The sequence below is a fragment of the Mobula hypostoma genome, chromosome 29 (assembly GCF_963921235.1).
Source record: "Mobula hypostoma chromosome 29, sMobHyp1.1, whole genome shotgun sequence".
NCBI lineage: Eukaryota > Metazoa > Chordata > Chondrichthyes > Myliobatiformes > Myliobatidae > Mobula > Mobula hypostoma.
Window position 1 is genome coordinate 30,339,568 of NC_086125.1, and position 24,930 is coordinate 30,364,497.

Here is a 24,930-nt window from a genome sequence, read left to right on the forward strand (position 1 = left end):
AGCCTCGCCTCTTGTCTCCTGCCTCCAGCCTCCAGCCTCCAGCCTCCAACCTCTCCTCTAGTCTCCAGCCTCCAGCCTTGCCTCTACTCTCCAGACTCCAGCGTCGCCTCTAGTCTCCAGCCTCCAGCCTCCAGCCTCGCCTCTAGTCTCCTGTCTCCAGCCTCCAGCCTCCAACCTCTCCTCTAGTCTCCAGCCTCCAGCCTTGCCTCTACTCTCCAGACTCCAGCGTCGCCTCTAGTCTCCTGCCTCCTGCCTCCAGCCTCTCCTCTAGTCTTCAGCCTCCAGCCTTGCCTCTGCTCTCCAGACCCAGCCTCGCCTCTAGTCTCCTGCCTCGAGCCACCAGAATCGCCTCTAGTCTCCTGCCTCCAGCCTCCAGCCTCCAGCCTCTCCTCTAGTCTCCAGCCTCCAGCCTTGCCTCTACTCTCCTGACTCCAGCCTCGCCTCTAGTCTCCTGCCTCCAGCCTCCAGTCTCGCCTCTAGTCTCCTGTCTCCAGACTCCAGCCTCGCCTCTTGTCTCCTGCCTCCAGCCTTCAGCATCGCCTCTAGTCTCCTGCCTCCAGCCTCGCATCTCATCTCCTGCCCAGAGCCTCGTTTCTAGTCTCCTGCCTCCAGCCTCCAGCCTTGCCTCTCGTCTCCTGCCTCCAGTCTCCTGCCTGGCCTCTCGTCTCCTGCCTCCAGTCTCGCCTCTAGTCTCCTGTCTCCAGCCTCCAGCCTCGCCTCTAGTCTCCAGCCTGCAGCCTCCAGCCTCGCCTCTAGTCTCCTGTCTCCAGACTCCAGCCTCGCCTCTAGTCTCCAGCCTCCAGCCTCCAGCCTCTCCTCTAGTCTTCAGCCTCCAGCCTTGCCTCTACTCTCCAGACTCCAGCCTCGCATCTAGTCTCCTGCTTCGAGCCACCTGACTTGCCTCTAGTCTCCTGCCTCCAGCCTCCAGCTTCCAGCCTCTCCTCTAGTCTCCAGCCTCCAGCCTTGCCTCTACTCGCCTGACTCCAGCCTCGCCTCTAGTCTCCAGCCTCCAGCCTCACCTCTAATCTCCTTCCTCCAGCCTCCACCCTTGACTCTAGTCCCCTGCATCCAACCTCCAGCCTCGCCTCTAGTCTCCTGCCTCCAGTCTCGCTTCTAGTCTCCTGCATCCAGCCTCCAGCCTCTCCTCTAGTCTTCAGCCTCCAGCCTTGCCTCTACTCTCATGACTCTAGCCTCGCCTCTAGTCTCCTGCCTCCAGCCTCCAGCCTCCAGCCTCCAACCTCTCCTCTAGTCTCCAGCCTCCAGCCTTGCCTCTACTCTCCAGACTCCAGCGTCGCCTCTAGTCTCCAGCCTCCAGCCTCCAGCCTCGCCTCTAGTCTCCTGTCTCCAGCCTCCAGCCTCCAGCCTCCAGCCTCGCCTCTAGTCTCCTGCCTCCTGCCTCCAGCCTCTCCTCTAGTCTTCAGCCTCCAGCCTTGCCTCTGCTCTCCAGACCCAGCCTCGCCTCTAGTCTCCTGCCTCGAGCCACCAGAATCGCCTCTAGTCTCCTGCCTCCAGCCTCCAGCCTCCAGCCTCTCCTCTAGTCTCCAGCCTCCAGCCTTGCCTCTACTCTCCTGACTCCAGCCTCGCCTCTAGTCTCCTGCCTCCAGCCTCCAGTCTCGCCTCTAGTCTCCTGTCTCCAGACTCCAGCCTCGCCTCTTGTCTCCTGCCTCCAGCCTTCAGCATCGCCTCTAGTCTCCTGCCTCCAGCCTCGCATCTCATCTCCTGCCCAGAGCCTCGTTTCTAGTCTCCTGCCTCCAGCCTACAGCCTTGCCTCTCGTCTCCTGCCTCCAGTCTCCTGCCTGGCCTCTCGTCTCCTGCCTCCAGTCTCGCCTCTAGTCTCCTGCCTCCAGTCTCCAGACTCGCCTCTAGTCTCCTGCCTCCAGCCTCGCCTCTAGTCTCCTGCCTCCAGACTCACCTCTAGTCTCCTGCCTCCAGCCTCCAGCCTTGCCTCCAGCCTCCAGCCTCGCCTCTAGTCTCCTGCCTCCAGCCTCCAGCCTCACCTCTAATCTTCTGCCTCCAGCCTTCACCATTGCCTCTAGTCTCCTGCCTCCAGCCTCCAGCCTCCAGCCTCTCCACTTGTCTCCAGCCTCCAGCCTTGCCTCTACTCTGCAGACTCCGGTCTCCAGACTCGACTCTAGTCTCCTGCCTCCAGTCTCGCTTCTAGTCACCTGCCTCCAGCCTCCAGCTTCGCCTCTCGTCTCCTGCCTCCAGCCTCCAGCCTCGCCTCTAGTCTCCTGCCTCCAGCCTCCAGCCTTGCCTCTAATCTCCTGCCTCCAGCCTCCAGCCTCGCTTCTCGTCTCCTGCCTCCAGCCTGGCCTCTCGTCTCCTGCCTCCAGCCTGGCCTCTTGTCTCCTGCCTCCAGACTCGCCTCTAGTCTCCTGCCTCCAGCCTCCAGACTCGCCTCTCGTCTCCTGCCTCCTGCCTGCAGACTCGCCTCTAGTCTCCTGCCTCCAGCCTCGCCTCTTGTCTCCTGCCTGCTGCCTCCAGTCTCGCCTCTAGTCTCTTGCCTCCAGCCTCCAGCACCGCCTCTAGTTTCCTGCCTCCAGCCTACAGCCTCGCCTCTAGTTTCCTGCCTCCTATCTCCAGCCTCGCCTCTCGTCTCCTGCCTCCAGCCTCGCCTCTAGTCTCCTGCCTCCAGCCTGCAGCCTCGCCTCTAGTCTCCTGCCTTCAGCCTCCAGCCTCACCTCTAGTCTCCTGCCTCCAGCCTCCACCATTGCCTCTAGTCTCCTGCCTCCAGCCTCCAGCCTCCAGCCTCTCCACTAGTCTCCAGCCTCCAGCCTTGCCTCTACTCTCCTGACTCCAGCCTCGCCTCCAGTCTCCAGCCTCCAGCCTCACCTCTAATCTCCTTCCTCCAGCCTCCAGCCCTGACTCTAGTCCACTGCATCTAACCTCCAGCCTCGCCTCTAGTCTCCTGCCTCCAGCCTCGCTTCTAGTCTCCTGCCTCCAGCCTCCAGCCTCGCCTCTTGTCTCCTGCCTCCAGCCTCCAGCCTCGCCTCTTGTCTCCTGCCTCCAGCCTCCAGCCTCGCATCTCGTCTCATGCCTCCAGCCTCGTTTCTAGTCTCCTGCTTCCAGCCTCCAGCCTTGCCTCTAGTCTCCTGCCTCCAGTCTCCAGCTTGGCCTCTCGTCTCCTGCCAACAGTCTTGCCTCTAGTCTCCTGCCTCCAGTCTCCAGACTCGCCTCTAGTCTCCTGCCTCCAGCCTCCAGCCGCTCCTTTAGTCTCCTGCCTCCAGCCTTGCCTCTACTCTCCAGACTCCAGCCTCGCCTCTAGTCTCCAGCCTCCAGGCTCACCTCTAATCTCCTGCCTCCAGCTTCCAGCCTTGACTCTAGTCCCCTGCATCCAACCTCCAGCCTCGCTTTTAGTCTCCTGCCTCCAGCCTACAGCCTCGCCTCCAGTCTCCTGCCTCCAGCCTCGCCTCTAGTCCCCTGCTTCCAGCCTCCAGCTTTGCCTCTAGTCCCCTGCCTCCAGCCTCCAGCCTCACATCTTGTCTCCTGCCTCCAGCCTCCAGCCTCGCCTCATGTCTCCTGCCTCCAGCGTCGCCTCTAGTCTCCAGCCTCCAGCGTCGCCTCTAGTCTCCTGTCTCTATCTCCAGCCTCCAGCCTCCAGCCTCGCCTGTAGTCTCATGTCTGCAGCCTCCAGCCTCGCCTCTAGTCTCCAGCCTCCAGCCTCCAGCCACTCCTCTAGTCTTCAGCCTCCAGCCTTGCCTCTACTCTCCAGACTCCAGCATCACCTCTAGTCTCCTGCCTCGAGCCACCAGACTCGCCTCTAGTCTCCTGCCTCCAGCCTCCAGCCTCCAGCCTCTCCTCTTGTCTCCAGCCTCCAGCCATGCCTCTACTCTCCTGACTCCAGCCTCGCCTCTAGTCTCCAGCCTCCAGCCTCACCTCTAATCTCCTTCCTCCAGCCTCCACCCTTGACTCTAGTCCCCTGTATCCAACCTCCAGACTCGCCTGCCTCCAGCCTCGCTTCTAGTCTCCTGCATCCAGCCTACAGCCTCGCCTCCAGTCTCCTGCCTCCAGCCTTGCCTCTAGTCCCCTTCCTCCAGCCTCCAGCCTCGCCTCTTGTCTCCTGCCTCCAGCCTCGCCTCTTGTCTCCTGCCTCCAGCCTTCAGCCTCGCCTCTAGTCACCTGTCTCCAGCCTCCAGCCTTGCCTCTGGTCTCCAGCCTCCAGCCTCCAGCCTCGCCTCTAGTCTCCAGCCTCCAGCCTCGCCTCTAGTCTCCAGCCTCCAGCCTTGCCTCTACTCTCCAGACTCCAGCCTCGCCTCTAGTCTCCTGCATCGAGCCACCAGACTCGCCTCTAGTCTCCTGCCTCCAGCCTCCAGCCTCCAACCTCTCCTCTAGTCTCCAGCCTCCAGCCTTGCCTCTACTCTCCAGACTCCAGCGTCGCCTCTAGTCTCCAGCCTCCAGCGTCGCCTCTAGTCTCCTGTCTCCATCTCCAGCCTCCAGCCTCCAGCCTCGCCTCTAGTCTCATGTCTGCAGCCTCCAGCCTCGCCTCTAGTCTCCAGCCTCCAGCCTCCAGCCTCTCCTCTAGTCTTCAGCCTCCAGCCTTGCCTCTACTCTCCAGACTCCAGCCTCGCCTCTCGTCTCCTGCCTCGAGCCACCAGACTCGCCTCTAGTCTCCTGCCTCCAGCCTCCAGCCTCCAGCCTCTCCTCTTGTCTCCAGCCTCCAGCCATGCCTCTACTCTCCTGACTCCAGCCTCGCCTCTAGTCTCCAGCCTCCAGCCTCACCTCTAATCTCCTTCCTCCAGCCTCCACCCTTGACTCTAGTCCCCTGCATCCAACCTCCAGCCTCGCCTCTAGTCTCCTGCCTCCAGCCTCGCTTCTAGTCTCCTGCCTCCAGCCTACAGCCTCGCCTCCAGTCTCCTGCCTCCAGCCTTGACTCTAGTCCACTGTATCCAACCTCCAGACTCGCCTCTAGTCTCCTGCCTCCAGCCTCGCTTCTAGTCTCTTGCCTCCAGCCTACAGCCTCGCCTCCAGTCTCCTGCCTCCAGCCTTGCCTCTAGTCCCCTTCCTCCAGCCTCCAGCCTCGCCTCTTGTCTCCTGCCTCCAGCCTCCAGCCTCGCCTCTTGTCTCCTGCCTCCAGCCTTCAGCCTCGCCTCTAGTCTCCTGCCTCCAGCCTCGCATCTCGTCTCCTGCCCACAGCCTCGTTCCTAGTCTCCTGCCTCCAGCCTCCAGCCTTGCCTCTCGTCTCCTGCCTCCAGTCTCCAGCCTGGCCTCTCGTCTCCTGCCTCCAGTCTCGCCGCTAGTCTCCTGCCTCCAGTCTCCAGACTTGCCTCTGGTCTCCTGCCTCCAGCCTCCAGCCTCTCCTTTAGTCTCCTGTCTCCAGCCTCGCCTCTAGTCTCCTGCCTCCAGCCTCACCTCTAGTCTCCTGCCTCCAGCCTCCAGCCTTGCCTCCAGCCTCCAGCCTCGCCTCTAGTCTCCTGCCTCCAGCCTCCAGCCTCACCTCTAATCTCCTGCCTCCAGCCTCCACCATTGCCTCTAGTCTCCTGCCTCCAGCCTCCAGCCTCCAGCCTGTCCACCACTCTCCAGCCTCCAGCCTTCCCTCTACACTGCAGACTCCAGCCTCCAGCCTCGCCTCTATTCTCCTACCTCCAGCCTCGCTTCTAGTCACCTGCCTCCAGCCTCCAGCTTCGCCTCTCGTCTCCTGCCTCCAGCCTCCAGCCTCGCCTCTAATCTCCTGCCTCCAGCCTCCAGCCTCACCTCTAGTCTCCTGCCTCCAGCCTCCAGCCTCGCCTCTAGTCTCCTGCCTCCAGCCTCCAGCCTTGCCTCTAATCTCCTGCCTCCAGCCTCCAGCCTCACTTCTCGTCTCCTGCCTCCAGCCTGGCCTCTCGTCTCCTGCCTCCATCCTCGCCTCTTGTCTCCTGCCTCCAGCCTCGCCTCTTGTCTCCTGCCTGCTGCCTCCAGCCTCGCCTCTAGTCTCCTGCCTCCAGCCTCCAGACTCGCCTCTAGTTTCCTGCCTCCAGCCTACAGCCTCGCCTCTAGTTTCCTGCCTCCTATCTCCAGCCTCGCCTCTAGTCTCCAGCCTCCAGCCTCACCTCTAATCTCCTTCCTCCAGCCTCCACCCTTGACTCTAGTCCCCTGTATCCAACCTCCAGACTCGCCTCTAGTCTCCTGCCTCCAGCCTCGCTTCTGGTCTCCTGCATCCAGCCTACAGCCTCGCCTCCAGTCTCCTGCCTCCAGCCTTGCCTCTAGTCCCCTTCCTCCAGCCTCCAGCCTCGCCTCTTGTCTCCTGCCTCCAGCCTCCAGCCTCGCCTCTTGTCTCCTGCCTCCAGCCTTCAGCCTCGCCTCTAGTCTCCTGCCTCCAGCCTCGCATCTCGTCTCCTGCCCACAGCCTCGTTTCTAGTCTCCTGCCTCCAGCCTCCAGCCTTGCCTCTCGTCTCCTGCCTCCAGTCTCCAGCCTGGCCTCTCGTCTCCTGCCTCCAGTCTCGCCGCTAGTCTCCTGCCTCCAGTCTCCAGACTTGCCTCTGGTCTCCTGCCTCCAGCCTCCAGCCTCTCCTTTAGTCTCCTGCCTAGAGCCTCGCCTCTAGTCTCCTGCCTCCAGCCTCACCTCTAGTCTCCTGCCTCCAGCCTCCAGCCTTGCCTCCAGCCTCCAGCCTCGCCTCTAGTCTCCTGCCTCCAGCCTCCAGCCTCACCTCTAATCTCCTGCCTCCAGCCTCCACCATTGCCTCTAGTCTCCTGCCTCCTGCCTCCAGCCTCCAGCCTGTCCACCACTCTCCAGCCTCCAGCCTTCCCTCTACACTGCAGACTCCAGCCTCCAGCCTCGCCTCTATTCTCCTACCTCCAGCCTCGCTTCTAGTCACCTGCCTCCAGCCTCCAGCTTCGCCTCTCGTCTCCTGCCTCCAGCCTCCAGCCTCGCCTCTAATCTCCTGCCTCCAGCCTCCAGCCTCACCTCTAGTCTCCTGCCTCCAGCCTCCAGCCTCGCCTCTAGTCTCCTGCCTCCAGCCTCCAGCCTTGCCTCTAATCTCCTGCCTCCAGCCTCCAGCCTCACTTCTCGTCTCCTGCCTCCAGCCTGGCCTCTCGTCTCCTGCCTCCAGCCTCGCCTCTTGTCTCCAGCCTACAGCCTCGCCTCTAGTTTCCTGCCTCCTATCTCCAGCCTCGCCTCTCGTCTCCTGCCTCCAGCTTCGCCTCTAGTTTCCTGCCTCCAGCCTCCAGCCTCGCCTCTAGTCTCCTGCCTCCAGCCTCCAGCCTCACCTCTAGTCTCCTGCCTCCAGCCTCCACCATTGCCTCCAGTCTCCTGCCTCCAGCCTCCAGCCTCTCCACTAGTCTCCAGCCTCCAGCCTTGCCTCTACTCTGCAGACTCCAGCCTCCAGCCTCGCCTCTAGTCTCCTGCCTCCAGCCTCGCTTCTAGTCACCTGCCTCCAGCCTCCAGCTTCGCCTCTCATCTCCTGCCTCCAGCCTCCAGCCTCGCCTCTAATCTCCTGCCTCCAGCCTCCAGCCTCACCTCTAGTCTCAGCCTCCAGCCTCCAGCCTCGCCTCTAGTCTCCTGCCTCAAGCCTCCAGCCTTGCCTCTAATCTCCTGCCTCCAGCCTCCAGCCTCCAGCCTCGCTTCTCGTCTCCTGCCTCCAGCCTGGCCTCTCGTCTCCTGCGTCCAGCCTCGCCTCTTGTCTCCTGCCTCCAGACTCGCCTCTAGTCTCCTGCCTCCAGCCTCCAGCCTCGCCTCTTGTCTCCTGCCTCCAGCCTCCAGCCTCGCCTCTTGTCTCCTGCCTCCAGCCTCCAGCCTCGCATCTCGTCTCATGCCTCCAGCCTCGTTTCTAGTCTCCTGCTTCCAGCCTCCAGCCTTGCCTCTAGTCTCCTGCCTCCAGTCTCCAGCTTGGCCTCTCGTCTCCTGCCTCCAGTCTCGCCTCTAGTCTCCTGCCTCCAGTCTCCAGACTCGCCTCTAGTCTCCTGCCTCCAGCCTCCAGCCGCTCCTTTAGTCTCCTGCCTCCAGCCTTGCCTCTACTCTCCAGACTCCAGCCTCGCCTCTAGTCTCCAGCCTCCAGGCTCACCTCTTATCTCCTGCCTCCAGCTTCCAGCCTTGACTCTAGTCCCCTGCATCCAACCTCCAGCCTCGCCTCTAGTCTCCTGCCTCCAGCCTCGCTTCTAGTCTCCTGCCTCCAGCCTACAGCCTCGCCTCCAGTCTCCTGCCTCCAGCCTCGCCTCTAGTCCCCTGTTTCCAGCCTCCAGCCTTGCCTCTAGTCCCCTGCCTCCAGCCTCCAGCCTCACATCTTGTTTCCTGCCTCCAGCCTCCAGCCTCGCCTCATGTCTCCTGCCTCCAGCCTCGCATCTAGTCTCCTGCCTCCAGCCTCGTTTCTAGTCTCCAGCCTCCAGCCTCCAGCCTTGCCTCTAGTCTCCTGTCTCAAGCCTCCAGACTCGCCTCTAGTCTCCAGCCTCCAGCCTCCAGCCTCGCCTCTAGTCACCTGTCTCCAGCCTCCAGCCTTGCCTCTAGTCTCCAGCCTCCAGCCTCCAGCCTCGCCTCTAGTCTCCAGCCTCCAGCCTCCAGCCTCGCCTCTAGTCACCTGTCTCCATCCTCCAGTCTCGCCTATAGTCTCGAGCCTCCAGCCTCCAGCCTCGCCTCTAGTCTCCTGTCTCCAGCCTCCAGCCTCGCCTCTGGTCTCCAGCCTCCAGCCTCCAGCCTCGCCTTTAGTCTCCTGTCTCCAGCCTCCAGCCTCGCCTCTAGTCTCCAGCCTCCAGCCTCCAGCCTCTCCTCTAGTCTTCAGCCTCCAGCCTTGCCTCTACTCTCCAGACTCCAGCCTCGCCTCTAGTCTCCTGCATCGAGCCACCAGACTCGCCTCTAGTCTACTGCCTCCAGCTTCCAGCCTCCAACCTCTCCTCTAGTCTCCAGCCTCCAGCCTTGCCTCTACTCTCCAGACTCCAGCGTCGCCTCTAGTCTCCAGCCTCCAGCGTCGCCTCTAGTCTCCTGTCTCCATCTCCAGCCTCCAGCCTCCAGCCTCGCCTCTAGTCTCCTGTCTCCAGCCTCCAGCCTCGCCTCTAGTCTCCAGCCTCCAGCCTCTCCTCTAGTCTTCAGCCTCCAGCCTTGCCTCTACTCTCCAGACTCCAGCCTCGCCTCTAGTCTCCTGCCTCCAGCCTCCAGACTCCAGCCTCTCCTCTTGTCTCCAGCCTCCAGCCATGCCTCTACTCTCCTGACTCCAGCCTCACCTCTAGTCTCCAGCCTCCAGCCTCACCTCTAATCTCCTTCCTCCAGCCTCGCTTCTAGTCCCCTGCATCCAACCTCCAGCCTCGCCTCTAGTCTCCTGCCTCCAGCCTCGCTTCTAGTCTCCTGCATCCAGCCTACAGCCTCGCCTCCAGTCTCCTGCCTCCAGCCTTGCCTCTAGTCCCCTTCCTCCAGCCTCCAGCCTCGACTCTTGTCTCCTGCCTCCAGCCTCCAGCCTCGCCTCTTGTCTCCTGCCTCCAGCCTTCAGCCTCGCCTCTAGTCTCCTGCCTCCAGCCTCGCATCTCGTCTCCTGCCCACAGCCTCGTTTCTAGTCTCCTGCCTCCAGCCTCCAGCCTTTGCCTCTCGTCTCCTGCCTCCAGTCTCCAGCCTGGCCTCTCGTCTCCTGCCTCCATTCTCGCCGCTAGTCTCCTGCCTCCAGTCTCCAGGCTCGCCTCTGGTCTCCTGCCTCCAGCCTCGAGCCTCTCCTTTAGTCTCCTGCCTCCAGCCTCGCCTCTAGTCTCCTGCCTCCAGCCTCCAGCCTCACCTCTAAACTCCTGCCTCCAGCCTCCACCATTGCCTCTAGTCTCCTGCCTCCAGCCTCCAGCCTCCAGCCTGTCCACTACTCTCCAGCCTCCAGCATTCCCTCTACACTGCAGACTCCAGCCTCCAGCCTCGCCTCTATTCTCCTGCCTCCAGCCTCGCTTCTAGTCACCTGCCTCCAGCCTCCAGCTTCGCCTCTCGTCTCCTGCCTCCAGCCTCCAGCCTCGCCTCTAATCTCCTGCCTCCAGCCTCCAGCCTCACCTCTAGTCTCCTGCCTCCAGCCTCCAGCCTCGCCTCTAGTCCCCTTCCTCCAGCCTCCAGCCTCGACTCTTGTCTCCTGCCTGCAGCCTCCAGCCTCGCCTCTTGTCTCCTGCCTCCAGCCTTCAGCCTCGCCTCTAGTCTCCTGCCTCCAGCCTCGCATCTCGTCTCCTGCCCACAGCCTCGTTTCTAGTCTCCTGCCTCCAGCCTCCAGCCTTTGCCTCTCGTCTCCTGCCTCCAGTCTCCAGCCTGGCCTCTCGTCTCCTGCCTCCATTCTCGCCGCTAGTCTCCTGCCTCCAGTCTCCAGACTCGCCTCTGGTCTCCTGCCTCCAGCCTCGAGCCTCTCCTTTAGTCTCCTGCCTCCAGCCTCGCCTCTAGTCTCCTGCCTCCAGCCTCCAGCCTCACCTCTAAACTCCTGCCTCCAGCCTCCACAATTGCCTCTAGTCTCCTGCCTCCAGCCTCCAGCCTCCAGCCTGTCCACTACTCTCCAGCCTCCAGCCTTCCCTCTACACTGCAGACTCCAGCCTCCAGCCTCGCCTCTATTCTCCTGCCTCCAGCCTCGCTTCCAGTCACCTGCCTCCAGCCTCCAGCTTCGCCTCTCGTCTCCTGCCTCCAGCCTCCAGCCTTGCCTCTACTCTCCAGACTCCAGCCTCGCCTCTAGTCTCCTGCATCGAGCCACCAGACTCGCCTCTAGTCTCCTGCCTCCAGCTTCCAGCCTCCAACCTCTCCTCTAGTCTCCAGCCTCCAGCCTTGCCTCTACTCTCCAGACTCCAGCGTCGCCTCTAGTCTCCAGCCTCCAGCGTCGCCTCTAGTCTCCTGTCTCCATCTCCAGCCTCCAGCCTCCAGCCTCGCCTCTAGTCTCCTGTCTCCAGCCTCCAGCCTCGCCTCTAGTCTCCAGCCTCCAGACTCCAGCCTCTCCTCTAGTCTTCAGCCTCCAGCCTTGCCTCTACTCTCCTGACTCCAGCCTCACCTCTAGTCTCCAGCCTCCAGCCTCACCTCTAATCTCCTTCCTCCAGCCTCCAGCCATGCCTCTACTCTCCTGACTCCAGCCTCACCTCTAGTCTCCAGCCTCCAGCCTCACCTCTAATCTCCTTCCTCCAGCCTCCAGCCTTGACTCTAGTCCCCTGCATCCAACCTCCAGCCTCGCCTCTAGTCTCCTGCCTCCAGCCTCGCTTCTAGTCTCCTGCATCCAGCCTACAGCCTCGCCTCCAGTCTCCTGCCTCCAGCCTTGCCTCTAGTCCCCTTCCTCCAGCCTCCAGCCTCGACTCTTGTCTCCTGCCTCCAGCCTCCAGCCTCGACTCTTGTCTCCTGCCTCCAGCCTCCAGCCTCGTCTCTTGTCTCCTGCCTCCAGCCTTCAGCCTCGCCTCTAGTCTCCTGCCTCCAGCCTCGCATCTCGTCTCCTGCCCACAGCCTCGTTTCTAGTCTCCTGCCTCCAGCCTCCAGCCTTTGCCTCTCGTCTCCTGCCTCCAGTCTCCAGCCTGGCCTCTCGTCTCCTGCCTCCATTCTCGCCGCTAGTCTCCTGCCTCCAGTCTCCACACTCGCCTCTGGTCTCCTGCCTCCAGCCTCGAGCCTCTCCTTTAGTCTCCTGCCTCCAGCCTCGCCTCTAGTCTCCTGCCTCCAGCCTCCAGCCTCACCTCTAAACTCCTGCCTCCAGCCTCCACCATTGCCTCTAGTCTCCTGCCTCCAGCCTCCAGCCTCCAGCCTGTCCACTACTCTCCAGCCTCCAGCCTTCCCTCTACACTGCAGACTCCAGCCTCCAGCCTCGCCTCTATTCTCCTGCCTCCAGCCTCGCTTCTAGTCACCTGCCTCCAGCCTCCAGCTTCGCCTCTCGTCTCCTGCCTCCAGCCTCCAGCCTCGCCTCTAGTCCCCTTCCTCCAGCCTCCAGCCTCGACTCTTGTCTCCTGCCTCCAGTCTCCAGCCTCGCCTCTTGTCTCCTGCCTCCAGCCTTCAGCCTCGCCTCTAGTCTCCTGCCTCCAGCCTCGCATCTCGTCTCCTGCCCACAGCCTCGTTTCTAGTCTCCTGCCTCCAGCCTCCAGCCTTTGCCTCTCGTCTCCTGCCTCCAGTCTCCAGCCTGGCCTCTCGTCTCCTGCCTCCATTCTCGCCGCTAGTCTCCTGCCTCCAGTCTCCAGACTCGCCTCTGGTCTCCTGCCTCCAGCCTCGAGCCTCTCCTTTAGTCTCCTGCCTCCAGCCTCGCCTCTAGTCTCCTGCCTCCAGCCTCCAGCCTCACCTCTAAACTCCTGCCTCCAGCCTCCACCATTGCCTCTAGTCTCCTGCCTCCAGCCTCCAGCCTCCAGCCTGTCCACTACTCTCCAGCCTCCAGCCTTCCCTCTACACTGCAGACTCCAGCCTCCAGCCTCGCCTCTATTCTCCTGCCTCCAGCCTCGCTTCTAGTCACCTGCCTCCAGCCTCCAGCTTCGCCTCTCGTCTCCTGCCTCCAGCCTCCAGCCTCGCCTCTAATCTCCTGCCTCCAGCCTCCAGCCTCACCTCTAGTCTCCTGCCTCCAGCCTCCAGCCTCGCCTCTAGTCTCCTGCCTCCAGCCTCCAGCCTTGCCTCTAATCTCCTGCCTCCAGCCTCCAGACTCGCTTCTCGTCGCCTGCCTCCAGCCTGGCCTCTTTTCTCCTGCCTCCAGCCTCGCCTCTTGTCTCCTGCCTCCAGCCTCGCCTCTTGTCTCCTGCCTGCTGCCTCCAGCCTCGCCTCTAGTCTCCTGCCTCCAGCCTCCAGCCTCGCCTCTAGTTTCCTGCCTCCAGCCTACAGCCTCGCCTCTAGTTTCCTGCCTCCTATCTCCAGCCTCGCCTCTCGTCTCCTGCCTCCAGCCTCGCCTCTAGTTTCCTGTCTCCAGCCTCCAGCCTCGCCTCTAGTCTCCTGCCTCCAGCCTCCAGCCTCACCTCCAGTCTCCTGCCTCCAGCCTCCACCATTGCCTCTAGTCTCCTGCCTCCAGCCTCCAGCCTCCAGCCTCTCCACTAGTCTCCAGCCTCCAGCCTTGCCTCTACTCTGGAGACTCCAGCCTCCAGCCTCGCCTCTAGTCTCCTGCCTCCAGCCTCGCTTCTAGTCACCTGCCTCCAGCCTCCAGCCTCGCCTCTAATCTCCTGCTTCCAGCCTCCAGCCTCACCTGTAGTCTCCTGCCTCCAGCCTCCAGCCTTGCCTCTAATCTCCTGCCTCCAGCCTCCAGCCTCACTTCTCGTCTCCTGCCTCCAGCCTGGCCTCTCGTCTCCTGCCTCCAGCCTCGCCTCTTGTCTCCTGCCTCCAGACTCGCCTCTGGTCTCCTGCCTCCAGCCTCGAGCCTCTCCTTTAGTCTCCTGCCTCCAGCCTCGCCTCTAGTCTCCTGCCTCCAGCCTCCAGCCTCACCTCTAAACTCCTGCCTCCAGCCTCCACCATTGCCTCTAGTCTCCTGCCTCCAGCCTCCAGCCTCCAGCCTGTCCACTACTCTCCAGCCTCCAGCCTTCCCTCTACACTGCAGACTCCAGCCTCCAGCCTCGCCTCTATTCTCCTGCCTCCAGCCTCGCTTCTAGTCACCTGCCTCCAGCCTCCAGCTTCGCCTCTCGTCTCCTGCCTCCAGCCTCCAGCCTCGCCTCTAGTCCCCTTCCTCCAGCCTCCAGCCTCGACTCTTGTCTCCTGCCTCCAGTCTCCAGCCTCGCCTCTTGTCTCCTGCCTCCAGCCTTCAGCCTCGCCTCTAGTCTCCTGCCTCCAGCCTCGCATCTCGTCTCCTGCCCACAGCCTCGTTTCTAGTCTCCTGCCTCCAGCCTCCAGCCTTTGCCTCTCGTCTCCTGCCTCCAGTCTCCAGCCTGGCCTCTCGTCTCCTGCCTCCATTCTCGCCGCTAGTCTCCTGCCTCCAGTCTCCAGACTCGCCTCTGGTCTCCTGCCTCCAGCCTCGAGCCTCTCCTTTAGTCTCCTGCCTCCAGCCTCGCCTCTAGTCTCCTGCCTCCAGCCTCCAGCCTCACCTCTAAACTCCTGCCTCCAGCCTCCACCATTGCCTCTAGTCTCCTGCCTCCAGCCTCCAGCCTCCAGCCTGTCCACTACTCTCCAGCCTCCAGCCTTCCCTCTACACTGCAGACTCCAGCCTCCAGCCTCGCCTCTATTCTCCTGCCTCCAGCCTCGCTTCTAGTCACCTGCCTCCAGCCTCCAGCTTCGCCTCTCGTCTCCTGCCTCCAGCCTCCAGCCTCGCCTCTAATCTCCTGCCTCCAGCCTCCAGCCTCACCTCTAGTCTCCTGCCTCCAGCCTCCAGCCTCGCCTCTAGTCTCCTGCCTCCAGCCTCCAGCCTTGCCTCTAATCTCCTGCCTCCAGCCTCCAGACTCGCTTCTCGTCGCCTGCCTCCAGCCTGGCCTCTTTTCTCCTGCCTCCAGCCTCGCCTCTTGTCTCCAGCCTCCAGCCTCGCCTCTTGTCTCCTGCCTGCTGCCTCCAGCCTCGCCTCTAGTCTCCTGCCTCCAGCCTCCAGCCTCGCCTCTAGTTTCCTGCCTCCAGCCTACAGCCTCGCCTCTAGTTTCCTGCCTCCTATCTCCAGCCTCGCCTCTCGTCTCCTGCCTCCAGCCTCGCCTCTAGTTTCCTGTCTCCAGCCTCCAGCCTCGCCTCTAGTCTCCTGCCTCCAGCCTCCAGCCTCCAGCCTCTCCACTAGTCTCCAGCCTCCAGCCTTGCCTCTACTCTGGAGACTCCAGCCTCCAGCCTCGCCTCTAGTCTCCTGCCTCCAGCCTCGCTTCTAGTCACCTGCCTCCAGCCTCCAGCCTCGCCTCTAATCTCCTGCTTCCAGCCTCCAGCCTCACCTGTAGTCTCCTGCCTCCAGCCTCCAGCCTTGCCTCTAATCTCCTGCCTCCAGCCTCCAGCCTCACTTCTCGTCTCCTGCCTCCAGCCTGGCCTCTCGTCTCCTGCCTCCAGCCTCGCCTCTTGTCTCCTGCCTCCAGACTCGCCTCTAGTCTCCTGCCTCCAGCCTCCAGCCTCGCCTCTTGTCTCCTGCCTGCTGCGTCCAGCATCGCCTCTAGTCTCCTGCCTCCAGCCTCCAGCCTCGCCTCTAGTTTCCTGCCTCCAGCCTACAGCCTCGCCTCTAGTTTCCTGCCTCCTATCTCCAGCCTCGCCTCTCGTCTCCTGCCTCCAGCCTCGCCTCTCGTCTCCTGCCTCCAGCCTCCAGACTCACCTTTAGTCTCCTGTCTCCAGCCTCCAACCTCCAGCCTTTCCTCTAGTCTCCAGCCTCCAGCCTCGCCTCTAGCCTCCAGACTCCAGCCTCGCCTCTAGTCTCCAGACTCCAACCTCACCTCCAGTCTCCAGCCTCCAGCTTCACCTCTAATCTCCTGCCTCCAGCCTGCAGCCTTCCCTCTAGTCCCCTGCCTCCAACCTCCAGCCTCGCCTCGAGTCTCCTGCCTCCAGCCTCGCCTTGTCTCCAGCTTCAGCTCTAGTCTCCTGCCTCCAGCCTCGCCTCTAGACTCCTGCCTCCAGCCTCCAACATTGCCTCTACTCCCCTGCCTCGAGCCTCCAGCCTCACCTCTAGTCTCCTGCCTCCAGCCTCCAACCTTGCCTCTAGTCCCCTGCCTCGAACCTTCAGCCTCGCCTCTAGTCTCCTGCCTCCAGCCTCGCTTCTAGTCTCCTGCATCCAGCCTACAGCCTCGCCTCCAGTCTCCTGCCTCCAGCCTTGCCTCTAGTCCCCTTCCTCCAGCCTCCAGCCTCGACTCTTGTCTCCTGCCTTCAGCCTCCAGCCTCGCCTCTTGTCTCCTGCCTCCAGCCTTCAGCCTCGCCTCTAGTCTCCTGCCTCCAGCCTCGCATCTCGTCTCCTGCCCACAGCCTCGTTTCTAGTCTCCTGCCTCCAGCCTCCAGCCTTTGCCTCTCGTCTCCTGCCTCCAGTCTCCAGCCTGGCCTCTCGTCTCCTGCCTCCATTCTCGCCGCTAGTCTCCTGCCTCCAGTCTCCAGACTCGCCTCTGGTCTCCTGCCTCCAGCCTCGAGCCTCTCCTTTAGTCTCCTGCCTCCAGCCTCGCCTCTAGTCTCCTGCCTCCAGCCTCCAGCCTCACCTCTAAACTCCTGCCTCCAGCCTCCACCATTGCCTCTAGTCTCCTGCCTCCAGCCTCCAGCCTCCAGCCTGTCCACTACTCTCCAGCCTCCAGCCTTCCCTCTACACTGCAGACTCCAGCCTCCAGCCTCGCCTCTATTCTCCTGCCTCCAGCCTCGCTTCTAGTCACCTGCCTCCAGCCTCCAGCCTCACCTCTAGTCTCCTGCCTCCAGCCTCCAGCCTCGCCTCTAGTCCCCTTCCTCCAGCCTCCAGCCTCGACTCTTGTCTCCTGCCTCCAGCCTCCAGCCTCGCCTCTAGTCTCCTGCCTCCAGCCTCGCTTCTAGTCACCTGCCTCCAGCCTCCAGCCTCGCCTCTAATCTCCTGCTTCCAGCCTCCAGCCTCACCTGTAGTCTCCTGCCTCCAGCCTCCAGCCTTGCCTCTAATCTCCTGCCTCCAGCCTCCAGCCTCACTTCTCGTCTCCTGCCTCCAGCCTGGCCTCTCGTCTCCTGCCTCCAGCCTCGCCTCTTGTCTCCTGCCTCCAGACTCGCCTCTGGTCTCCTGCCTCCAGCCTCGAGCCTCTCCTTTAGTCTCCTGCCTCCAGCCTCGCCTCTAGTCTCCTGCCTCCAGCCTCCAGCCTCACCTCTAAACTCCTGCCTCCAGCCTCCACCATTGCCTCTAGTCTCCTGCCTCCAGCCTCCAGCCTCCAGCCTGTCCACTACTCTCCAGCCTCCAGCCTTCACTCTACACTGCAGACTCCAGCCTCCAGCCTCGCCTCTATTCTCCTGCCTCCAGCCTCGCTTCTAGTCACCTGCCTCCAGCCTCCAGCTTCGCCTCTCGTCTCCTGCCTCCAGCCTCCAGCCTCGCCTCTAGTCCCCTTCCTCCAGCCTCCAGCCTCGACTCTTGTCTCCTGCCTCCAGTCTCCAGCCTCGCCTCTTGTCTCCTGCCTCCAGCCTTCAGCCTCGCCTCTAGTCTCCTGCCTCCAGCCTCGCATCTCGTCTCCTGCCCACAGCCTCGTTTCTAGTCTCCTGCCTCCAGCCTCCAGCCTTTGCCTCTCGTCTCCTGCCTCCAGTCTCCAGCCTGGCCTCTCGTCTCCTGCCTCCATTCTCGCCGCTAGTCTCCTGCCTCCAGTCTCCAGACTCGCCTCTGGTCTCCTGCCTCCAGCCTCGAGCCTCTCCTTTAGTCTCCTGCCTCCAGCCTCGCCTCTAGTCTCCTGCCTCCAGCCTCCAGCCTCACCTCTAAACTCCTGCCTCCAGCCTCCACCATTGCCTCTAGTCTCCTGCCTCCAGCCTCCAGCCTCCAGCCTGTCCACTACTCTCCAGCCTCCAGCCTTCCCTCTACACTGCAGACTCCAGCCTCCAGCCTCGCCTCTATTCTCCTGCCTCCAGCCTCGCTTCTAGTCACCTGCCTCCAGCCTCCAGCTTCGCCTCTCGTCTCCTGCCTCCAGCCTCCAGCCTCGCCTCTAATCTCCTGCCTCCAGCCTCCAGCCTCACCTCTAGTCTCCTGCCTCCAGCCTCCAGCCTCGCCTCTAGTCTCCTGCCTCCAGCCTCCAGCCTTGCCTCTAATCTCCTGCCTCCAGCCTCCAGACTCGCTTCTCGTCGCCTGCCTCCAGCCTGGCCTCTTTTCTCCTGCCTCCAGCCTCGCCTCTTGTCTCCTGCCTCCAGCCTCGCCTCTTGTCTCCTGCCTGCTGCCTCCAGCCTCGCCTCTAGTCTCCTGCCTCCAGCCTCCAGCCTCGCCTCTAGTTTCCTGCCTCCAGCCTACAGCCTCGCCTCTAGTTTCCTGCCTCCTATCTCCAGCCTCGCCTCTCGTCTCCTGCCTCCAGCCTCGCCTCTAGTTTCCTGTCTCCAGCCTCCAGCCTCGCCTCTAGTCTCCTGCCTCCAGCCTCCAGCCTCACCTCCAGTCTCCTGCCTCCAGCCTCCACCATTGCCTCTAGTCTCCTGCCTCCAGCCTCCAGCCTCCAGCCTCTCCACTAGTCTCCAGCCTCCAGCCTTGCCTCTACTCTGGAGACTCCAGCCTCCAGCCTCGCCTCTAGTCTCCTGCCTCCAGCCTCGCTTCTAGTCACCTGCCTCCAGCCTCCAGCCTCGCCTCTAATCTCCTGCTTCCAGCCTCCAGCCTCACCTGTAGTCTCCTGCCTCCAGCCTCCAGCCTTGCCTCTAATCTCCTGCCTCCAGCCTCCAGCCTCACTTCTCGTCTCCTGCCTCCAGCCTGGCCTCTCGTCTCCTGCCTCCAGCCTCGCCTCTTGTCTCCTGCCTCCAGACTCGCCTCTAGTCTCCTGCCTCCAGCCTCCAGCCTCGCCTCTTGTCTCCTGCCTGCTGCGTCCAGCATCGCCTCTAGTCTCCTGCCTCCAGCCTCCAGCCTCGCCTCTAGTCTCCTGCCTCCAGCCTACAGCCTCGCCTCTAGTTTCCTGCCTCCTATCTCCAGCCTCGCCTCTCGTCTCCTGCCTCCAGCCTCGCCTCTCGTCTCCTGCCTCCAGCCTCCAGACTCACCTTTAGTCTCCTGTCTCCAGCCTCCAACCTCCAGCCTTTCCTCTAGTCTCCAGCCTCCAGCCTCGCCTCTAGCCTCCAGACTCCAGCCTCGCCTCTAGTCTCCAGACTCCAACCTCACCTCCAGTCTCCAGCCTCCAGCTTCACCTCTAATCTCCTGCCTCCAGCCTGCAGCCTTCCCTCTAGTCCCCTGCCTCCAACCTCCAGCCTCGCCTCGAGTCTCCTGCCTCCAGCCTCGCCTTGTCTCCAGCTTCAGCTCTAGTCTCCTGCCTCCAGCCTCGCCTCTAGACTCCTGCCTCCAGCCTCCAACATTGCCTCTACTCCCCTGCCTCGAGCCTCCAGCCTCACCTCTAGTCTCCTGCCTCCAGCCTCCAACCTTGCCTCTAGTCCCCTGCCTCGAACCTTCAGCCTCGCCTCTAGTCTCCTGCCTCCAGCCTCGCTTCTAGTCTCCTGCATCCAGCCTACAGCCTCGCCTCCAGTCTCCTGCCTCCAGCCTTGCCTCTAGTCCCCTTCCTCCAGCCTCCAGCCTCGACTCTTGTCTCCTGCCTTCAGCCTCCAGCCTCGCCTCTTGTCTCCTGCCTCCAGCCTTCAGCCTCGCCTCTAGTCTCCTGCCTCCAGCCTCGCATCTCGTCTCCTGCCCACAGCCTCGTTTCTAGTCTCCTGCCTCCAGCCTCCAGCCTTTGCCTCTTGTCTCCTGCCTCCAGTCTCCAGCCTGGCCTCTCGTCTCCTGCCTCCATTCTCGCCGCTAGTCTCCTGCCTCCAGTCTCCAGACTCGCCTCTGGTCTCCTGCCTCCAGCCTCGAGCCTCTCCTTTAGTCTCCTGCCTCCAGCCTCGCCTCTAGTCTCCTGCCTCCAGCCTCCAGCCTCACCTCTAAACTCCTGCCTCCAGCCTCCACCATTGCCTCTAGTCTCCTGCCTCCAGCCTCCAGCCTCCAGCCTGTCCACTACTCTCCAGCCTCCAGCCTTCCCTCTACACTGCAGACTCCAGCCTCCAGCCTCGCCTCTATTCTCCTGCCTCCAGCCTCGCTTCTAGTCACCTGCCTCCAGCCTCCAGCCTCACCTCTAGTCTCCTGCCTCCAGCCTCCAGCCTCGCCTCTAGTCCCCTTCCTCCAGCCTCCAGCCTCGACTCTTGTCTCCTGCCTCCAGCCTCCAGCCTCGCCTCTTGTCTCCTGCCTCCAGCCTTCAGCCTCGCCTCTAGTCTCCTGCCTCCAGCCTCACATCTCGTCTCCTGCCCACAGCCTCGTTTCTAGTCTCCTGCCTCCAGCCTCCAGCCTTTGCCTCTCGTCTCCTGCCTCCAGTCTCCAGCCTGGCCTCTCGTCTCCTGCCTCCATTCTCGCCGCTAGTCTCCTGCCTCCAGTCTCCAGACTCGCCTCTGGTCTCCTGCCTCCAGCCTCGAGCCTCTCCTTTAGTCTCCTGCCTCCAGCCTCGCCTCTAGTCTCCTGCCTCCAGCCTCCAGCCTCACCTCTAAACTCCTGCCTCCAGCCTCCACCATTGCCTCTAGTCTCCTGCCTCCAGCCTCCAGCCTCCAGCCTGTCCACTACTCTCCAGCCTCCAGCCTTCCCTCTACACTGCAGACTCCAGCCTCCAGCCTCGCCTCTATTCTCCTGCCTCCAGCCTCGCTTCTAGTCACCTGCCTCCAGCCTCCAGCTTCGCCTCTCGTCTCCTGCCTCCAGCCTCCAGCCTCGCCTCTAATCTCCTGCCTCCAGCCTCCAGCCTCACCTCTAGTCTCCTGCCTCCAGCCTCCAGCCTCGCCTCTAGTCTCCTGCCTCCAGCCTCCAGCCTTGCCTCTAATCTCCTGCCTCCAGCCTCCAGACTCGCTTCTCGTCGCCTGCCTCCAGCCTGGCCTCTCGTCTCCTGCCTCCAGCCTCGCCTCTTGTCTCCTGCCTCCAGCCTCGCCTCTTGTCTCCTGCCTGCTGCCTCCAGCCTCGCCTCTAGTCTCCTGCCTCCAGCCTCCAGCCTCGCCTCTAGTTTCCTGCCTCCAGCCTACAGCCTCGCCTCTAGTTTCCTGCCTCCTATCTCCAGCCTCGCCTCTCGTCTCCTGCCTCCAGCCTCGCCTCTAGTTTCCTGTCTCCAGCCTCCAGCCTCGCCTCTAGTCTCCTGCCTCCAGCCTCCAGCCTCACCTCTAGTCTCCTGCCTCCAGCCTCCACCATTGCCTCTAGTCTCCTGCCTCCAGCCTCCAGCCTCCAGCCTCTCCACTAGTCTCCAGCCTCCAGCCTTGCCTCTACTCTGGAGACTCCAGCCTCCAGCCTCGCCTCTAGTCTCCTGCCTCCAGCCTCGCTTCTAGTCACCTGCCTCCAGCCTCCAGCCTCGCCTCTAATCTCCTGCTTCCAGCCTCCAGCCTCACCTGTAGTCTCCTGCCTCCAGCCTCCAGCCTTGCCTCTAATCTCCTGCCTCCAGCCTCCAGCCTCACTTCTCATCTCCTGCCTCCAGCCTGGCCTCTCGTCTCCTGCCTCCAGCCTCGCCTCTTGTCTCCTGCCTCCAGACTCGCCTCTAGTCTCCTGCCTCCAGCCTCTAGCCTCGCCTCTTGTCTCCTGCCTGCTGCGTCCAGCATCGCCTCTAGTCTCCTGCCTCCAGCCTCCAGCCTCGCCTCTAGTTTCCTGCCTCCTATCTCCAGCCTCGCCTCTCGTCTCCTGCCTCCAGCCTCGCCTCTCGTCTCCTGCCTCCAGCCTCCAGACTCACCTCTAGTCTCCTGTCTCCAGCCTCCAACCTCCAGCCTTTCCTCTAGTCTCCAGCCTCCAGCCTCGCCTCTAGCCTCCAGACTCCAGCCTCGCCTCTAGTCTCCAGACTCCAACCTCACCTCCAGTCTCCAGCCTCCAGCTTCACCTCTAATCTCCTGCCTCCAGCCTGCAGCCTTCCCTCTAGTCCCCTGCCTCCAACCTCCAGCCTCGCCTCTAGTCTCCTGCCTCCAGCCTCGCCTTGTCTCCAGCTTCAGCTCTAGTCTCCTGCCTCCAGCCTCGCCTCTAGACTCCTGCCTCCAGCCTCCAACATTGCCTCTACTCCCCTGCCTCGAACCTCCAGCCTCACCTCTAGTCTCCTGCCTCCAGCCTCCAACCTTGCCTCTAGTCCCCTGCCTCGAACCTTCAGCCTCGCCTCTAGTCTCCTGCCTCCAGCCTTGCTTCTAGTCTCCTGCCACCAGCCTCCAGCCTCGTCTCTAGTCTCCAGCCTCCAGCCTCGCCTCTAGTCTCCTGCCTCTAGCCTCCAGCCTCGCCTTGAGTCTCCTGCCTCCAGACGCGCCTCTAGTCTCCTGCCTCCAGCCTCCAGACACGCCTCTATTCTCCTGCCTCTAGTCTCCTGCCTCCAGCCTCGCCTCTAGTCTCCTGCCTCCAGCCTCCAGCCTCACCTCTAGTCTCCTGCCTCCAGCCTCCACCATTGCCTCTAGTCTCCTGCCTCCAGCCTCCAGCCTCCAGCCTCTCCACTAGTCTCCAGCCTCCAGCCTTGCCTCTACTCTGGAGACTCCAGCCTCCAGCCTCGCCTCTAGTCTCCTGCCTCCAGCCTCGCTTCTAGTCACCTGCCTCCAGCCTCCAGCCTCGCCTCTAATCTCCTGCTTCCAGCCTCCAGCCTCACCTGTAGTCTCCTGCCTCCAGCCTCCAGCCTTGCCTCTAATCTCCTGCCTCCAGACTCCAGCCTCGCCTGTCGTCTCCTGCCTCCAGCCTGGTCTCTCGTCTCCTGCCTCCAGCCTCGCCTCTTGTCTCCTGCCTCCAGCCTCGCCTCTAGTCTCCTGCCTCCAGCCTCCAGCCTCGCCTCTCGTCTCCTGCCTCCTGCCTGCAGACTCGCCTCTAGTCTCCTGCCTCCAGCCTCCAGCCTCGCCTCTTGTCTCCTGCCTGCTGCATCCAGCATCGCCTCTAGTCTCCTGCCTCCAGCCTCCAACCTCGCCTCTAGTTTCCTACCTCCAGCCTACAGCCTCGCCTCTAGTTTCCTGCCTCCTATCTCCAGCCTCGCCTCTCGTCTCCTGCCTCCAGCCTCGCCTCTTGTCTCCTGCCTCCAGCCTCCAGACTCACCTCTAGTCTCCTGCCTCCAGCCTCCAACCTCCAGCCTTTCCTCTAGTCTCCAGCCTCCAGCCTCGCCTCTAGCCTCCAGACTCCAGCCTCGCCTCTAGTCTCCAGACTCCAACCTCACCTCCAGTCTCCAGCCTCCAGCTTCACCTCTAATCTCCTGCCTCCAGCCTGCAGCCTTCCCTCTAGTCCCCTGCCTCCAACCTCCAGCCTCGCCTCGAGTCTCCTGCCTCCAGCCTCGCCTTGTCTCCAGCTTCAGCTCTAGTCTCCTGCCTCCAGCCTCGCCTCTAGACTCCTGCCTCCAGCCTCCAACATTGCCTCTACTCCCCTGCCTCGAGCCTCCAGCCTCACCTCTAGTCTCCTGCCTCCAGCCTCCAACCTTGCCTCTAGTCCCCTGCCTCGAACCTTCAGCCTCGCCTCTAGTCTCCTGCCACCAGCCTTGCTTCTAGTCTCCTGCCCCCAGCCTCCAGCCTCGTGTCTAGTCTCCAGCCTCCAGCCTCGCCTCTAGTCTCCTGCCTCTAGCCTCCAGCCTCGCCTTCAGTCTCCTGCCTCCAGACGCGCCTCTAGTCTCCTGCCTCCAGCCTCCAGACACACCTCTATTCTCCTGCCTCTAGTCTCCTGCCTCCAGCCTCGCCTCTAGTCTCCTGCCTCCAGCATCCAGCCTCGGCTCTAGTCTTCTGCCTCCAGCCTTGCCTCTTGTCTCCTGCCTCCTGCCTGCAGACTCGCCTCTAGTCTCCTGCCTCCAGCCTCCAGCCTCGCCTCTAGTCTCCTGCCACCAGCCTCCAGCCTCACCTCTAATCTCCTGCCTCCAGCCTCCACCATTGCCTCTAGTCTCCTGCCTCCAGCCTCCAGCCTCCAGCCTGTCCAATAGTCTCCAGCCTCCAGCCTCCACCATTGCCTCTAGTCTCCTGCCTCCAGCCTCCAGCCTCCAGCCTGTCCAATAATCTCCAGCCTCCAGCCTTGCCTCTACTCTGCAGACTCCAGCCTCCAGCCTCGCCTTCAGTCTCCTGCCTCCAGACGCGCCTCTAGTCTCCTGCCTCCAGCCTCCAGCCTCGCCTCTAGTCTCCTGCCTCTAGCCTCCAGCCTCGCCTTCAGTCTCCTGCCTCCAGACGCGCCTCTAGTCTCCTGCCTCCAGCCTCCAGACACGCCTCTATTCTCCTGCCTCTAGTCTCCTGCCTCCAGCCTCGCCTCTAGTCTCCTGCCTCCAGCATCCAGCCTCGGCTCTAGTCTTCTGCCTCCAGCCTTGCCTCTTGTCTCCTGCCTCCTGCCTGCAGACTCGCCTCTAGTCTCCTGCCTCCAGCCTCCAGCCTCGCCTCTAGTCTCCTGCCTCCAGCCTCCAGCCTCACCTCTAATCTCCTGCCTCCAGCCTCCACCATTGCCTCTAGTCTCCTGCCTCCAGCCTCCAGCCTCCAGCCTGTCCAATAGTCTCCAGCCTCCAGCCTACACCATTGCCTCTAGTCTCCTGCCTCCAGCCTCCAGCCTCCAGCCTGTCCAATAATCTCCAGCCTCCAGCCTTGCCTCTAATCTGCAGACTCCAGCCTCCAGCCTCGCCTCTAGTCTCCTGCCTCCAGCCTCGCCTCTCGTCTCCTGCCTCCAGCCTCCAGCCTCGCCTCTAATCTCCTGCCTCCAGCCTCCAGCCTCCAGCATCACCTCTAGTCTCCTGCCTCCAGCCTCCAGCCTCGCCTCTAGTCTCCTGCCTCCAGCCTCCAGCCTTGCCTCTAATCTCCTGCCTCCAGCCTCCAGCCTCACTTCTCGTCTCCTGCCTCCAGCCTGGCCTCTCGTCTCCTGCCTCCAGCCTCGCCTCTTGTCTCCTGCCTCCAGCCTCGCCTCTTGTCTCCTGCCTGCTGCCTCCAGCCTCGCCTCTAGTCTCCTGCCTCCAGCCTCCAGCCTCGCCTCCAGTTTCCTGCCTCCAGCCTACAGCCTCGCCTCTAGTTTCCTGCCTCCTATCTCCAGCCTTGCCTCTCGTCTCCTGCCTCCAGCCTCGCCTCTAGTTTCCTGCCTCCAGCCTCCAGCCTCGCCTCTAGTCTCCTGCCTCCAGCCTCCAGCCTCCAGCCTCTCCACTAGTCTCCAGCCTCCAGCCTTGCCTCTACTCTGCAGACTCCAGCCTCCAGCCTCGCCTCTAGTCTCCTGCCTCCAGCCTCCAGCCTCGCCTCTTGTCTCCTGCCTGCTGCCTCCAGCCTCGCCTCTAGTCTCCTGCCTCCAGCCTCCAGCCTCGCCTCTAGTTTCCTGCCTCCAGCCTACAGCCTCGCCTCTAGTTTCCTGCCTCCTATCTCCAGCCTCGCCTCTCGTCTCCTGCCTCCAGCCTCGCCTCTAGTCTCCTGCCTCCAGCCTCCAGACTCACCTCTAGTCTCCTGCCTCCAGCCTTTCCTCTAGTCTCCAGCCTCCAGCCTCGCCTCTAGCCTCCAGACTCCAGCCTCGCCTCTAGTCTCCAGACTCCAACCTCACCTCCAGTCTCCAGCCTCCAGCTTCACCTCTAATCTCCTGCCTCCAGCCTGCAGCCTTCCCTCTAGTCCCCTGCCTCCAACCTCCAGCCTTGCCTCAAGTCTCCTGCCTCCAGCCTCGCCTTGTCTCCAGC